The 5,740-nt window shown below is 44.9% G+C and overlaps 1 non-coding gene across 1 annotated transcript; it reads right to left on the bottom strand.

The window, feature by feature from the left end:
* Nucleotides 1-603: 603 nt before the first annotated feature.
* Nucleotides 604-712, bottom strand: LOC144458035 (U6 spliceosomal RNA). The gene has a single exon (XR_013487596.1). It is a non-coding gene; the product is annotated as a U6 spliceosomal RNA (small nuclear RNA).
* Nucleotides 713-5,740: the final 5,028 nt, after the last annotated feature.

The following is a 5,740-nucleotide window of genomic DNA, read 5'->3' on the forward strand; positions in this document are numbered from 1 at the left end:
TAGACAACAGAAGGGATAAGACCAAAAAGGACAAATTCACCCCGTGCAAGAATGCTAGAGGAGATTGACCTGAGCATAAAATCCCAAATCAAGAACTGAAGCTGAAGACATGAAAAAAAAAATCAGAAAATATTGAAGACAATTAAGAAATTTGGAGGTTAAGAAAAGACCAAAATACAAACCCAGATAATGAGAGAAACTCTATAAACAGAGCCAGGGGTAAGGGGTGGGGGAAGGAGCTTAGCCACAAGGATAAAAGGAATAAATGAAGAAACAAAGCAAAAGATTAAAATTTAAATGACAAACCAAATGGAAATTTGGTAAGAAAAAAAATGAAAGAATAGATAACTCAGAAGGTAAGGGGAAAAACCTTACTCACATATTGGACTCACTGAGCAATAGGTTTCAATGACTTTCTGAGACAAATAGAAATAATAGAACAAAGCCAAAATGCTGGGGAAAGATATCTTGCATAGATATCTATCTCAAACACAATTGACTTGCAAAACAGGTTGAGGAAAGATAATTTAAAGAATAATATTCCCTGAAAACTATGACCAAACAAAAAACCCGAACACTGTATTTCTTTCCTTTTTTTTTTTTTGAAGTATAATATGCTTCAATGATTTTCATGTCATCCTTGTGTAGGAGCAATGCTAATCTTCTTTATATTGTTCCAATTTTAGTATATATGTTGCTGAAGGGGGTTCCTGGGCACTATATTTTAATAAATCATTTAAAAAAAAGACTGTACAGATCTATTAGGACCAGAAGACAAAGGGAAAATGGAAAGAATTTGCCCATCACCTTCTGAAAGAAAACTCAAACTAAAGACACACAAGAATGTTGTAGTCAAAATACAATCCCTCCAACTTAAAGAAAAAATATTTCAAACAACCAGGAAAAAAAAAATTAAAGGACCAAGAAACTATAGTCATAATCACATAATCCTTGGCAACAAATTCCCTAGGAGGAGAAAATATGAGATATAATGAGAGAAAATATGTAATATGCTAGTCATAAAAGCAAAATATAAAAATTAATTATTAAGAATAATATATTCTGCAAAATTTAGTATAAACCTTGTAAGGGAAAATGGATCTTTAACAAAATAGAAGATTTTCTTTGATTTTGTATTCTTAGTGTGAGAAACATAGTTCAGTCACTCCTTGGTAAGGTTAGCAGCCACAACTCACTGCTCCCCTAGAAACATAGCATGCGGAGTTCTGTCTTCCCTTAAGAAACAAAACTTAAACCGAAATGAGCAAAGGGACAATTTATTCACTTACGGTTTTTGCAAGACTCGTGCGTGGTGTGTGTGTGTGTGGGGGGTACCCCCCAAAAAAAGAAAAGAAAGAACACACACACATTGTGCAGAAGCGAGAACAACCTCTATACAGTTAGTTCCGTCCTCCTCCTCCCTCCAGAATCATGACTGGTGCAGACTCTTTCGGGTTACAAGCTTCCTGATACTCCCCCTTCATGTCCTCCTTGACATGATCTCCCTCCCTGGTCATGCAACTCGTGTTCAGAAAATGGAGAGATGATCTATGCATGCGGTGACCCGCATGAACCCTTGAGTTGGAGCTGTTTTACACATACTCAGACCCTCCTGTTCTTTGAAGCTAGGGGCCCTATCAATCTTGCAAAACAGGATATGCTTGTTTATTAACACACCACTCTTTAACAAATTCCTTATTTGACAATATCTGTGGAAGCAAAACTGGTTGGTATTCTTTATCTTACATTAGCCACCACAAAAAGAGCTGCTATAAATTTTTTTTTGTACAAATAGGTCTTTTTCCTTTTTTTTGGATGCCTTTGAGATAAAGCTATTGTTAGCAAGTTAATGATCCAAGACAGTGCCAAAGGATTAATGATGCAGCTTACCATCTGCCTCTAGAGAAAGAACTGATATTGTTTGAATACAGACTGAAGCATACTTTCTTTTACCACTTTCTTTCCTTCATTTTTTTCCCTTTTGTTCAAGTCTTCTTATACAAAATGACTAATATGGAAATGTTATACATAACTGCACATGTATAACCTATATCTGATTGCTTACCATCTCAGTGTGGAAAATGTGGTTGGGATGTTACTTCTGCCTATCACTCAATCAGGGTGGATGCCTGTATAACAGCATTGGAGTCAGTTTATACTAGGAGGGAATGTGAGAGGTAGCTAGTTTTCATTTCCACAAAGATGCAGTCTAGGGGCTGGGTGGAAGTTGAACAAAGGAAGCCATAAAGTAGAGTCGATGGATGAATGGACTGACCAGGGAAAACTGGTTCTGAGTCAAATTGAGGAGAGTGGGAGATGTAATTAGGGGCAGAGACTTGATAGGGGCGGGGCCCAAGCCAAGATCTTTGCCCTTTGCCCCAAAAGGAATCTGACTCACAGGCCCCAGACCCTCATCTCCCTTGAAAGCCCTAGCTTACCTTTAGAACTTATTCAGATGCACCTTCAACCCTTGCCCTGAATAGAATCTGGCTCCTGTTTGTCTACAGGACCCAGAAAAACCCTTAAACCTTCAAATTTCCTAATCTACTCCCCTCATATCCCTTTGAAAGCCTTAGGCTCCCCCTGGTCTATAGGCCCCAGAAAGGCCTTCCTTTATCTCCTTTTGAAAGTCCTGCCCCACCTTGATTTTGTGCAGATGCCTTTCAAGCTTCTGCCTTCCTGTTCCCTCCATTATCTATTCCCATTGTCTATTCAATCTCTCTGACCTCCCCAATTAGAATTCTTACCTAGACCCTTTCCCCAACCCCCTTCCTGCCACCAAAGTTAACTTTAGTATTTAAGATCCACCTTGGCCCTCATTCAGATGCTGAGAATCTCAGGCCCACAGGGCTGAGAACCTCTCATGCCCGCTCGTCTTTACGGGCGTCACCCAGCTGAGAATCTCACGCTCAGCTCAAAAGGCTGAGAACTTCTCGTGCCTGTTCGTCTTTACGGGCGTCACCTGGTCAATGTGATTTATCACTAATAAACTTTTCCTCTGGCTGAAGAAGATTTGAGTTGAATTCATTCAGCAGGGCCCGGTACCATGATCTTGGGGTCCCAGCACCCCAAAACCCTTAGACCTCTCCATATATGGTTCCCTGGCCGGGAAACACTGCTAAACCTCAAACTCTTCTTCAGCCACGACTGGTAAGCCTCCCCCTCCCCAATTCCTTTGTTGTCTTGTGGCTGGGAGGGGGATTTCCAAGCAGCTAGCTAAGCTTGCCTTGGAAGGGTTTTCGGGCCTGATCTCTCAGGTCCCTGTAAGTCAGACAGCTATGAGGCTGTCTCGAACTCAGCCTGACGCTCCCAGGCTTTTCGGTCCAGTGCCTCTGCTTGAGCACTTGGCCCTGGGTAATACCTTCCTTAGCATAGAGGACAGTTAGTTCCCCTATCAGGAAGTGTAGGTCCAAACCTCTCAGTTCTCTCAGTGCTAGGGAATTGGGAAACTGTTGGATATTTTTTTTTTCTTTCCCCTAAGCCCGCAATGGGTCAATCCTCTTCAATTCCCAAGAATTCACCTTTGGGCTGTCTTTTACAAAATTGGAAAAGTTTTAGCTTCTGTAAAGAACTTAAAAAGAAAAAGCTGGTGCATTTTTGCAACACCGTTTGGCCTCAGTATCACCTGGAAAATTATGAGGCATGGCCCCTTTTTGGGACATTACGGGTAAAGACCCTCTCAGAGTTAGAAAAATATTGTTGCAGAGAAAGAAAATGGGTGTAGATTTCTTACTTGATGGCTTTTGTTGAGCTTTCTAGAGACCCCATTCTCAGAAAGGATTCTAAGATGCTGGTAGCTAGAGCCACCCCACTAGTGGAGAGTGGGGATCAAATAGACCTTTTGGATGATCCTCTTCTTATGCCTCCCAGGTTTCTGACAACCCCATCTTCCCAACCTCCATCGGCAGCATCTCCCCAGCACCTATCTCCACCCCATTCTCTTCTGGCCTCCCTGGCTGTTCCCCATTCCCCCCAGACCCCACCTTCTGCTCCCCATTCTCCCCAGACCCCTCTTTCTGCTCCCTATTCTCCCTTGAACCCCCCTGCATTTCCCCATTCTCCCCTACCCCTCCCTGTTTCCCATGCCACCACCTACTTGCCCATCCCCCCTTTCCCTTGGTTCTCCTTCCCTTTTCCTCTGGCTCCTGCATTTCCTCCCCAAGCCCCTACTCTAGAGGCTGCTCCTACTCAGGCCTTGAGCAAGGGTCTTGCCCCAGCCTCTACTTCCAAAGAGACCCCAGCTCAAGCTCCGGATGAGATTCTCAACTCAGTGCCTCCTCCCCAAACCTCTACTTGAGATGGGACCCCTACTCAGGCTGCAGAAGAGGCGTCTTCTCCCCTGATCCCTCCCCTTCCTCTGGTGTCAGGTAATCTTTCCCCTTGTCAGCCGGATTCCTCGGCCTTGCCAGTTCAGCCAGCGTTTTCCAGTCCCTCACTCACGAGAAGTGGGACTTCCTATCTCCCTCCCTCGCAAGCCCCTGCTCCTGCAGGGCCTTCAGGGCTTTTTCCTTTAAGGGAAGCACCTGCCTCTCCTAATGGGACACTTAGGGTGCATGTTCCATTCTCCATTTCAGACCTCACCCAGATTAAGGAAAGGCTGGGTGCATACTCTGAAGATCCCACTAAATTTACTGAGGGCTTCAGAGATGTGTCCCTACAATTCGAACTTTCTTGGGGTGATTTGCATGTCCTCTTCTCCACCTGTTGTACCCCTGAGGAGAGGAAGAGAATCTGGGAACAAGCCCAAAACTTTGGGGATCGTTTTGCTAGTAATGACCCCGCAAAAATACCCCCAGGAACAGCTGCTGTTCCTGCTAGTGATCCTGGGTGGGATTATCAGAAGAGTGAGGATAGGGGAAAGAGGGACTACATGATAATTTGCCTGTTAGAAGGCCTGAAAACAGCATTTCAAAAGCAAGTAAACTTTCAAAAGATTAAGGGAATTACTCAGGAAGAAAAGGAAAATCCTGCCCTTTTCCAAGATAGGCTAGTAGAAGGCATTAAAAAGTATACGAATTTAGATCCTTACTCTACAGAAGGGGCAGCAATCCTTAGCATGTATTTCATTAACCAATCTGCCCCAGATACTAGGACAAAATTACAGAAATTGGCAATGGGACCCCAAACACCTCAGGCCCAGTTATTGGAGATTGCCTTTGGAGTCTTTAACAACAGAGACTTAGTTGCAGAGAGGAGAAAGAACACAGGCAGAGGGCTAGAGACAAAGAACATGCCGATTCCTGGCTGCTGCCATGGTCAGGAAAAGACCCAAGGTGTTCCTGGCAACCTGGGCAGTGGGAAAACCTGCTTTCGATGCCACCATGAGGGTCACTGGTCCAAGGAGTGCCCCTCCAAGGCACCCCCTTGGAGGAAGCCCAGCCACTCGGGTAGGGGAGGCCACAGGGAGGCTCACTGGTCCAAGGAGTGCCCCTCCAGGGTGCCCCCTTGGAGGAAGCCCCCAAGACAGACACCTCCAGGACCTTGCCCAAGATGTGACCAGGAGGGACATTGGAAGAAGGATTGTCCCCGAGGTAGGAGAAGTGGTAGAGCAGCCCCCCAGTACCCTGTCCTCCAGTCTTCTCAAGACTGGGGAGGACAGGGGAGCCTGGGTGCGGGCCACACTCCCACTTTCTCCATCTCTCTCTCTAAGCCCTGGGCAGAAATCGAGGCTGAAGGTAAGGTTACCCACTTTATCATGGCTAAGTTCTTTGCTTTAACCAATTACTCTGGCCCTATTCGC

The sequence above is a fragment of the Phascolarctos cinereus genome, unplaced genomic scaffold (assembly GCF_003287225.1).
Source record: "Phascolarctos cinereus isolate Bilbo 61053 unplaced genomic scaffold, phaCin_HiC Scaffold_5;HRSCAF=322, whole genome shotgun sequence".
NCBI lineage: Eukaryota > Metazoa > Chordata > Mammalia > Diprotodontia > Phascolarctidae > Phascolarctos > Phascolarctos cinereus.